Source organism: Triticum dicoccoides, chromosome 3B (assembly GCF_002162155.2).
Source record: "Triticum dicoccoides isolate Atlit2015 ecotype Zavitan chromosome 3B, WEW_v2.0, whole genome shotgun sequence".
Lineage (NCBI taxonomy): Eukaryota > Viridiplantae > Streptophyta > Magnoliopsida > Poales > Poaceae > Triticum > Triticum dicoccoides.
The window spans coordinates 600,591,643-600,602,020 of NC_041385.1; positions in this window are offsets into that span (position 1 = coordinate 600,591,643).

A 10,378-nucleotide genomic window follows, 5' to 3' on the forward strand; every position below is an offset into this window, starting at 1 on the left:
CGTCGCGAGCAGGACGGGGAGATTCTTCCTTGGCAACAAATGGGAGTTCAGAAAAACCAGGGCCAAATCTACTCGTGTTATTCCCACCCAGGGAAACGACGGGGATCCCGGGAGGATCCCTCGCAACCAAATGAGGCCTTAGTGTCACTTCCATAACACTAGGGACATAACACTAGGGAATATTTATAGTAGCCAGTCCGTGGTTTACTACGGTACGTAAATAGGAGTATTCTACTATAACATCGATTATACAACACTCATACGACAACATGCACGCACAACGCTTACTTAAGACCGGGTCGAAGTTGCAGAGCTTTGTGAATGACAAAGTCATCGCTGAACTGTCAACGAAAATGCCACCATTCTTTGAAAGAATAATTCATGTTAATGTGACATCAAAATGTCAAACCTAATTTGAACTGTACCACTGCCCTCTAACAATGTGATTGTATAGAAAATGTTTTATTTGTTAAGTATAAAAGCAATTCTAGCAGATACTTCCTCCATCCAAAAAACTTGTCATCAAAATAGATAAAAAGAGATGTATCTAAAACTAAAATATATCTAGATACATCCCCTTTTATCCATTTTAATGACAAGTATTTTCGGACGGAGGTATCATTCCATCATACGAAGTTAGTGGTTCAAAAATGGCTCTAACAGAATCGCCATATATATTGCCTTCTGCCTACATAATTTTTAGAGCGTGCTTCAGTAGTGGGTCATAGCCTCCACATTTGGGGGTGATGATATGTAGCGCACTATGTCGGAGTAAATGGCCACGGGTAGCCCTATCCGCTCCCCTTAACATTTCAAGACATCGGGGCCGACTGTGCCCCTCAAGCATCAAAATCAAAAGCCCCCCTCCTTATGGCCGGCTGATCCAAGCGGCCGGCTGCAGGAAGGCGGCAAGGCCCAAAGAGCGGCCCTAGAGTGGGCCGACTCCTAGCAGGCGGCCACCAGAGCGACCGACTCTTAGCAGGCGGCCCACCCTTACACCCTTAAAGTTTGCACCCACATAATGGCGATGAGACAGGGCGTGGCCACAGTACAGCCTGCCACCCCTAAATCCCGGAACGGGCGTGGCCATAGTGCGACGTACCGGGCGGCCATCCCTAGCCCGGCGTAGCACTATCGCCACGTTACCTGTGACATCATCCATGGCAGAGGAAGACATACTTCCACGACGGGCTGTCGGTACGGCCCGCAGGCGGCGGGCCCTACCTGTCTGCGAGATGCCCGAAGACGGCCAGCCAAGACCAGTCGGCGTGGGGGGAAGCCGACTCCCAACAGTCGGCCTTCCCCTTCCCTAGAAGTTTGTGCGACATTAACCAGATAAGACGGGGTGTGGCTACAGTGAACGCCCACCAGGCGGCGATACTGTAGCCACGCTCCCCCTGACAAGCCTTCGTCACCAGAGGCAGGGCTACAGTGATGAGCAGCCGACAAAACTCCAACGTATTTTTGATTGTTCCATGCTATTATATTACCTATTTTGGATGTTTATGGGCTTTATTTTACACAATTATATCATTTTTGGGACTAACCTCCTAATCGGAGGCCCAGCCCGTATTGCTGTTTTTTTTGCCTATTTCAGTATTTCAAAGAAAAGGAATATCAAACGGAGTCCAAACGGAATGAAACCTTCGGGAGCGTGATTTTTGGAACGAACGTGATCCAGAGGACTTGGAGTGCAAGTCAAGAAGCAGCCGAGGTGGCCACGAGGGTGGAGGGCGCGTCCACCCCTACAGGGCGCGCCCCCTGTCTCGTGGGCCCCTCGGGCGGCCACCGACGTACTTCTTCCTCCTATATAAGCCTACATACCCCGAAAACATCCAGGGAGCCATCAAAGAAATATTTTCGCTACCGTAACCTTCTGTATCCGCGAGAACCCATCTTGGAGCCGTCGCCGGCGTTCTGCCAGAGGGGGAATCCACCACGGAGGGCTTCTACATCAACACCATAGCCCTTCCGATGAGTTGTGTGTAGTTTACCACAGACCTTCGGGTCCATAATTATTAGCTAGATGGCTTCTTCTCTCTTTTGGATCTCAATACAATGTTCTCCCCTCTCTTGTGGAGATCTATTCGATGTAAACTCTTTTTGTGGTGTGTTTGTCGAGATCCGATGAATTGTGGGTTTATGATCAAGTTTATCTATGAATAATATTTGAATCTTCTTTAAATTCTTTTATGTATGATTGAGTTATCTTTGCAAGTCTCTTCGAATTATCGGTTTGGTTTGACCTACTAGATTGATCTTTCTTACCATGGGAGAAGTGCTTTGCTTTGGGTTCAATCTTGCGGTGTCCTTACCCAGTGACAGAAAGGGTTGCAAGGCACATATTGTATTATTGGCATCGAGGATAAAAAGATGGGGTTTATATCATGTTGCTTGAGTTTATCCCTCTATATCATGTCATCTTTCTTAATGCGTTACTCTGTTCTTATGAACTTAATACTTTAGATGCATGCTGGATAGCGGTCGATGTGTGGAGTAATAGTAGTAGATGCAGGCATGAGTCGGTCTACTTGTCACGGACGTGATGCCTATATACATGATCATGCCTAGATAATCTCATAATTATTCGCTTTTCTATCAATTGCTCGATAGTAATTTGTTCACCCACCGTAATACTTATGCTATCTTGAGATAAGCCTCTAGTGAAACCTATGGCCTCCGGGTCTATCTTTTATCATATAAGCTTTCAATCTACTTTTATTTGCATCTTTATTTTTTTGCATCTATATTATAAAATACCAAAAATATATTTATCTTATCATATTATCTCTATCAGGTCTCACTTTCGCAAGTGGTCGTGAAGGGATTGACAACCTTTTATCGCGTTGGTTGTGAATTCTTTGTTTGTTTGTGTAGGTTCGTGGGACTTGTGAGGAGCCTTCTACTGAATTGATACCTTGGTTCTTAAAAACTGAGAGAAATACTTACGCTACTGTGTTGCATCACCCTTTCCTCTTCAAGAAAACCAACGCAAGTTCAAGACGTAGCAAGAAGGATTGCTGGCACCGTTGCCGGGGAGGTCTTCGCTCAAGTCAAGACATACCAAGTACCCATCACAAACTCATCTTCCGGTTTGCTACTAAGAGTGCTTCTATTGATCCCAATGATATGCCTTTATCTACCTTGATTGAGAATAATAATGAATCTATGGATGTAAATTTTGTTAGTAGGAATAATTTTGGAAACAATGCCTATAGAGGAAACTTTAATTCTAGACCATTTCCTAGCAATTCCTCTAATAATTATGAAAATTCCTACAATAATTCTTATGGTAATTTTAATAAGATACCCCCTGATTTTGAAAATAGTGTGAAAGAATTTATGATCTCTCAAAAGAATTTTAATGCTTTGCTTGAAGAAAAATTGCTCAAACTTGATGATTTGGCTAGGAACGTTGATAGACTTTCGCTTGATGTTGATTCTCTTAAACTTAGATCTTCTTCTCCTAAACATTATATCAATGAGTCTCTCAAAGCTATGAGAAGTTCCATTGACGAGTACAAAGAAAGAACCGCTAGATTGCGTGCTAAGAAAGATTGCTTTGTAAAAGCGTGTTCTTCTAGTTTCCATGAAAATAATGATGAAGATCTTAAAGTTATTAATGTGTCCCCTATTAGATCTTTGTTTTGCAATATTAATCTTGATAATAATGGGACTGGAGATGAGTCAACTTTAATTAGAAGGCGTCCCAAGAATTTGGAGTTTTTAGATCTTGATGCTAAATTTGGTAAAAGTGGGATTGGAGAGGTCATGACTTTAAATAGTATTGAACCCACTATCTTGGATTTCAAGGAATTTGATTATGATAATTGTTCTTTAGAAAGTTGTATTTCCTTGTTGCAATATGTTGTTAATTCTCCTCATGCTTATAGTAAAAAAAACGTTTACCAAACATATTGTTGATGCCTTGATGAAAAACTTAATTTGGAAGTTTCTATACCTAGAAAACTTAATGATGAGTGGGAACCTACTATAAAGATTAAAATTAAAGATTATGAGTGTTTTGCTTTGTGTGATTTGGGTGCTAGTGTTTCCACGATTACGAAAACTTTATGTGATATTCTAGGTTTTCATGATCTTGATGATTGATCTTTAAATTTGCACCTTGCGGATTCCACCAATAAAAAGCCAATAGGAAGGATCAATGATGTCTTTATTGTTGCAAATAGAAAATTGGTGCCCGTTGATTTTATCGTTCTTGATATAGATTGCAATCTTTCTTGCCCTATTATTCTTGTTAGAGCTTTTCTTAGAACGATTGGCGCGATTATTGATATGAAGGAAGGGAATATTAGATTCCAATTTCCATTAAAGAAAGGCATGGAGCACTTTTCAAGAAAGAAAGTCAAATTACCTTATGAATCTATCATGCGAACTACCTATGAATCAAGTGCCAAAGATGTCACTACTTAGATCTATCTTCGCTTTTATGCCTAGTTAGGGGCGTTAAACGATAGCGCTAGTTGGGAGGCAACCCAATTTTCTTTATGTTTTTTGTTTTTGTTCCTGTTCAGTAATAAATTTTACATCTACTTTCTATTTAGATGTGTTTTCTTGTTTTAATTAGTGTTTGTGCCAAATAGAACCTATAGGATAACCTATGATATGAGTTGATTTGATTCTGCTGAAAAACAGAAACTTTGCACTCACGAGAAAAAATTCAATAAATTACAGAAATGAGCTTTTGCATTGATTCTTTTTTCTGCTGTTCAATAAATAAATTGTTTAGGACGTCCTATTTTTGTAGGATTTTTGCGGTTAGGTAAATTTGCGTTAGCTACAGATTTCTACAGACTGTTCTGTTTTTGATAGATTTTGTTTTTCGTGTGTTGTTTGCTTATTTTGATGCATGTATGGTTAGTAAAATAGTTTATAAACCATAGAGAAGTTGGAATACAGTAGGTTTGACATCAATATAAATAAAGAATAAGTTTATTATAGTACCTTATGTGGTGGTTTTATTTTCTTTCACTAACGAAGCTTATGATATTTCCTGTTGAGTTTTGTGTTATGAAGTTTTCAAGTTTTGGGTAAAGCTTTGATGGACTACAGAATAAGGAGTGGCAAAAGCCTAAGCTTGCGGATGCCCAAGGCACTCCAAGATATCCAAGAATAGCCAAAAGCCTAAGCTTGGGGATGCCCCCGGAAGGCATCCCCTCTTTCGTCTTTGTTCATTGGGAACTTTACTTGGAGCTATATTTTTATTCGCCACATGCTATGTGTTTTGCTTGGAGCGTCGTGTATTATATTAGTTTTTGATTTTTAGTTTACCACAATCATTCTTGCTGTAACACACCTTTTGGGAGAAACCTACTTGACTGAAATTTGTTAGAATACTCTATGTGCTTCACTTATATCTTTTGAGCTTCACAGTTTTTGCTCTAGTGCTTCACTTATATCTTTTAGAGCACGGCGGTGGATTAATTTTGAAGAAATTATTGATCTCTCATGCTTCACTTATATTATTTTGAGAGTCTTTTAGAACAGCATGGTATTTGCTATGGTTATAAATTGATCCTAGAATGATGAGCATCCAAGTTGGGTATAATAAAAACTATCATAAGAAGTGAATTGGATGCTATGATCAACTTGATACTTGATAGTTGTTTTGAGATATGGAGGTAGTGATATTAAAGTCATGCTAGTTGGGTGATTATGAATTTAAAGAATGCTTGTGTTGAAGTTAGCAAGTCCCGTAACATGCACGTATGGTTAAAGTTGTGTAACAAATTTGAAACATGAAGTGTACCTGGCTTGTGCATCCTTATGAGTGGCGGTCGGGGACGAGCGATGGTCTTTTCCTACCAATCTATCCCCCTAGGAGCATGCGCGTAGTGCTTGGTTTTTGATGACTTGTAGGTTTTTGCAATAAGTATATGAGTTCTTTTGACTAATGTTGAGTCCATGGATTTTATGCACTTTTACCTTTCCACCATTGTTAGCCTCTTCGGTACCGTGCATTGCCCTTTCTCACCTTGAGAGTTGGTGCAAACTTCGCCAGTGCATCCAAAACCCGTGATATGATACGCTCTATCACACATAAACCTCCTTATATCTTCCTCAAAACAGCCACCATACCTACCTATTTATGGCATTTCCATAGCCATTCCGAGATATATTGCCATGCAACTTTCCACCGTTCCGTTTATCATCATCATGACATGAATTACTTTTGTCATATTGCCATTGCATGATCGTGTAGTTGACATCGTATTTGTGGCAAAGCCACCATGCATAATTTTTCATGCATGTCACTCTTGATTCATTGCACCATCCCGGTACACCGCCGGAGGCATTCACATAGAGTCATATCTTGTTCTAGTTTCAAGTTGTAATTCATGTGTTGTAATCAATAAAAGTGTGATGATCGTCATTATTAGAGCATTGCCCAAAAAAAGAAAAAAAGGCCAAAAGAAAAAAAAGAAAGGCCAAAGAAAAAAAATAAAAAAATAAAAAAAAGAAAAGAAAATAAATAAAGGGGCAATGCTACTATCTCTTTTTCCACACTTGTGCTTCAAAGTAGCACCTTGTTCTTCATGTAGTAAGTCTCATATATTGTGCTTCAAAATAGCACCATGTTTCTCATATAGTGAGTCTCATATGTTGTCACTTTCATATACTACTGGGAATTTTTCATTATAGAACTTGGCTTGTATATTCCTACGATGGGCTTCCTCAAATGCCCTAGGTCTTCGTGAGCAAGCAAGTTGGATGCACACGCACTAGTTTTCTTTTGTTGAGCTTTCATTTATAGCTCTAGTGCATCCGTTGCATGGCAATCCCTACTCCTCATGTTGACATCAATTGATGGGCATCTCCATAGCCCGTTGATTATCCTCGTTAATGTGAGACTTTCTCTTTTCTTGTCTTCTCCACACAATCCCCAATCATTATTCTATTCCACCCATAGTGCTATATCCATGGCTCACATTCATGAATTGCGTGAAGGTTGAAATTTTTTGAGTACGAAACAATTGCTTGGCTTGTCATCGAGGGTATAGAAGTTGGGAACATCTTTGTGTGACGAAAATCAAGCATAGCCTAACTATATTGATTTTGTAGGGATGAACTTTCTTTAGCCATGTTATTTTGAGAAGACATGTTTGCTTTTTATTAGTATGCTTGAAGTATTACTATTTCTTTTGTCAATATGAACTTTTATTTTGAATCATTTGGATCTGAACATTCATGCCACAATAAAGAGAAATTACATTGAGAAATTATGCTAGGTAGCATTCCACATCAAAAATTCTGTTTTTATCATTTACCTACTCGAGGACGAGCAGGAATTAAGCTTGGGGATACTTGATACGTCTCCAACGTATCTATAATTTTTTATTGTTCCATGCTATTATATTACCTATTTTGGATGTTTATGGGCTTTATTTTACACAATTATATCATTTTTGGGACTAACCTACTAACCGGAGGCCCAACCCGTAGTGCTGTTTTTTGCTTATTTCAGTATTTCGAAGAAAAGGAATATCAAACGGAGTCCAAACGGAATGAAACCTTCGGGAGCGTGATTTTTGAATAGAACGTGATCCAGAGGACTTGGAGTGCAAGTCAAGAAGCAGCTGAGGCGGCCACGAGGGTGGAGGGTGCGCCCACCCCTACAGGGCGCGCCCCCTGTCTCGTGGGCCCCTTGGGCGGCCACCGATGTAGTTCTTCTTCCTATATAAGCCTACATACCTCGAAAATATCTAGGGAGCCACCGAAGAAATATTTCCGCCACCGTAACCTTCTGTATCGGCGAGATCCCATCTTGGAGCCGTCGCCGGCGTTCTGCCGGAGGGGGAATCCACCATGGAGGGCTTCTACATCAACACCATAGCCCTTCCAATGAGTTGTGAGTAGTTTACCATAGACCTTCGGGTACATAGTTATTAGCTAGATGGCTTCTTCTTTATTTTTGGATCTCAATACAATGTTCTCCCCCTCTCTTGTGGAGATCTATTCGATGTAAACTCTTTTTGCGGTGTGTTTGTCGAGATCCGATGAATTGTGGGTTTATGATCAAGTTTATCTATGAATAATATTTGAATCTTCTCTGAATTCTTTTATGTATGATTGAGTTATCTTTGCAAGTCTCTTCGAATTATCGGTTTGGTTTGGCCTACTAGATTGATCTTTCTTGCCATGGGAGAAGTTCTTAGCTTTGGGTTCAATCTTGCGGTGTCCTTACCCAGTGACAGAAAGGGTTGCAAGGCACGTATTGTATTGTTGCCATCGAGGATAAAAAGATGGGGTTTATATCATATTGCTTGAGTTTATCTCTCTACATCATGTCATTTTTCTTAATGCGTTACTCTGTTCTTATGAACTTAATACTCTAGATGCATGCTGGATAGCGGTCAATGTGTGGAGTAATAGTAGTAGATGCAGGCAGGAGTCGGTCTACTTGTCACGGACGTGATGCCTATATACATGATCATGCCTAGATAATCTCATAATTATTCGCTTTTCTATCAATTGCTCAAAAGTAATTTGTTCACCCACCGTAATACTTATGCTATCTTGAGAGAAGCCTCTAGTGAAACCTATGACCCTCGGGTCTATCTTTTATCATATAAGATTTCAATCTACTTTTATTTGCATCTTTATTTTGTGCATCTATATTATAAAATACCAAAAATATATTTATCTTATCATATTATCTCTATCAGATTTCACTTTCACAAGTGGCCGTGTGTAACATCCCAAATTTTCAATTTGGAATGTTATTCATTAGATCATCATTGCATATCATATTTTATTGCATTTTGGCTTGATCCTAGAAATTTTACGCAACTCAAGGACCAACGGAGAGAGTTGGGGATTTCGTTATTTTCATATTTGAGTTTTCTCAAATTTTGAAAATAGGATCATTTGATTTTTATTATTTTATCTTCAATTATTTATATTATAAAATATGAGAGAGCGAATAAAATGACTTTCCCAAAATAAAGAAATATTGCGGATTTGATAATAAAATCAAATATGATTTTATTTTGGAGTTTATTGCTATTTTATTTGAATTTAGGAAAAATGTGCATTTTTCAAAATTGCATTTAGGCCCCAAATAAATGTTCATCTTGTCCGGCTTGATTTTAGAAGACGGGGAAATTTATTTCGGGATTTTTGGAGTCCGTTTAGTATTTCCTTTATTTGCTTTTCTATGTGTAATGATTTTAAAAAAAACTAACCGACCTACTGGGCCGTGTCCGCCTAGGACTCTAGGCCCGGCAGGCCTTTATAAGCCGGGGGAGCCGACCCCGCAGCCCACCTGAACCCTAGCATCGCCCGAGCCCGCCGCCGCCGCCGCGCCCGCCGCCGCCGCTTCCGCGCCCGCCGCCGCCGCCGCCGCTTCCGCGCCCGCCGCCGCCGCCGCCCGCGCCCGACGCTGCCAACCGCCGCCGGACCGCGCCGCCCTCGCCGCCGACCGCCGCCCCCCCGCTGGACCCTGACGGAGGAACCCACCGCCGCCGCCGTCACGCATCCCGAGGTAGCCACCGGTTTTTCTTATAAAACCGTTCGGTTTTCTTTTTTCAAAACCCTAGATCCGTTTTTTTATTAGATCCAGTTCGGTTTATTTTATTTGAAGTTTAGTCTATTTAGCGGACGTTCGTCCGTACGTTCGTTTTAACAAACGGTTTTTGTCGTTTAGCCGCAGACAGCGAACGTTCGTTTGTTAGGTTGTTCGTCCATTTTTTCTTTTTCTCGGATTTTCCGAGATTATTTCTGATCGCGATTTCTGATCCGATTTTCGTTCTAGTATAACTTTTGGCTCGTTTATCGGAATCAGGCGATTCAAGCGCCTAGAGTTTCATCTCGAAACCATCTTTCCGTTTAACCTACTCAAACAAGTTTTTGCTACTGTAAAATTTGACTTAGGTCTAGATTAGTAAACGAAGCTTGTTTCTTTCGCCGTTTGAGTTTCGTTGCTTCGTTTGATTTGATTCTTTTTGCAAACCGGAGTTCTTAAGTTGGACTTTCTGGTTAGATCTCTTATTTGAGTTTTACCTATGCATTAGATGAGTGCTTATTGTATGCTTGTTTGTTTGCGATAGAGTACCCGGAGTGCGCCGTTTGCTATTTCGAATCTCTAGGTTTCACGGATCATCAACAAGGCAAGTAACACTTTGATCATACCTTTCCATTACCCAGTTTTATTACATTAGATCAATCCTCAAACAATTGCATGATTAGGATCTGATTAACATGTGGGTTTTGGGAAGTAGATGAGGTAGAACCTATTACCTGTTTTATTATCAAACCCTTGGGAGTTATTTCTACGTTTGCTTATATTGCCAAGCTATGCTAGTAGACATGGATTGGACGAGTGTATCCATGACAGATGCGAGATTGTTAAATTAAT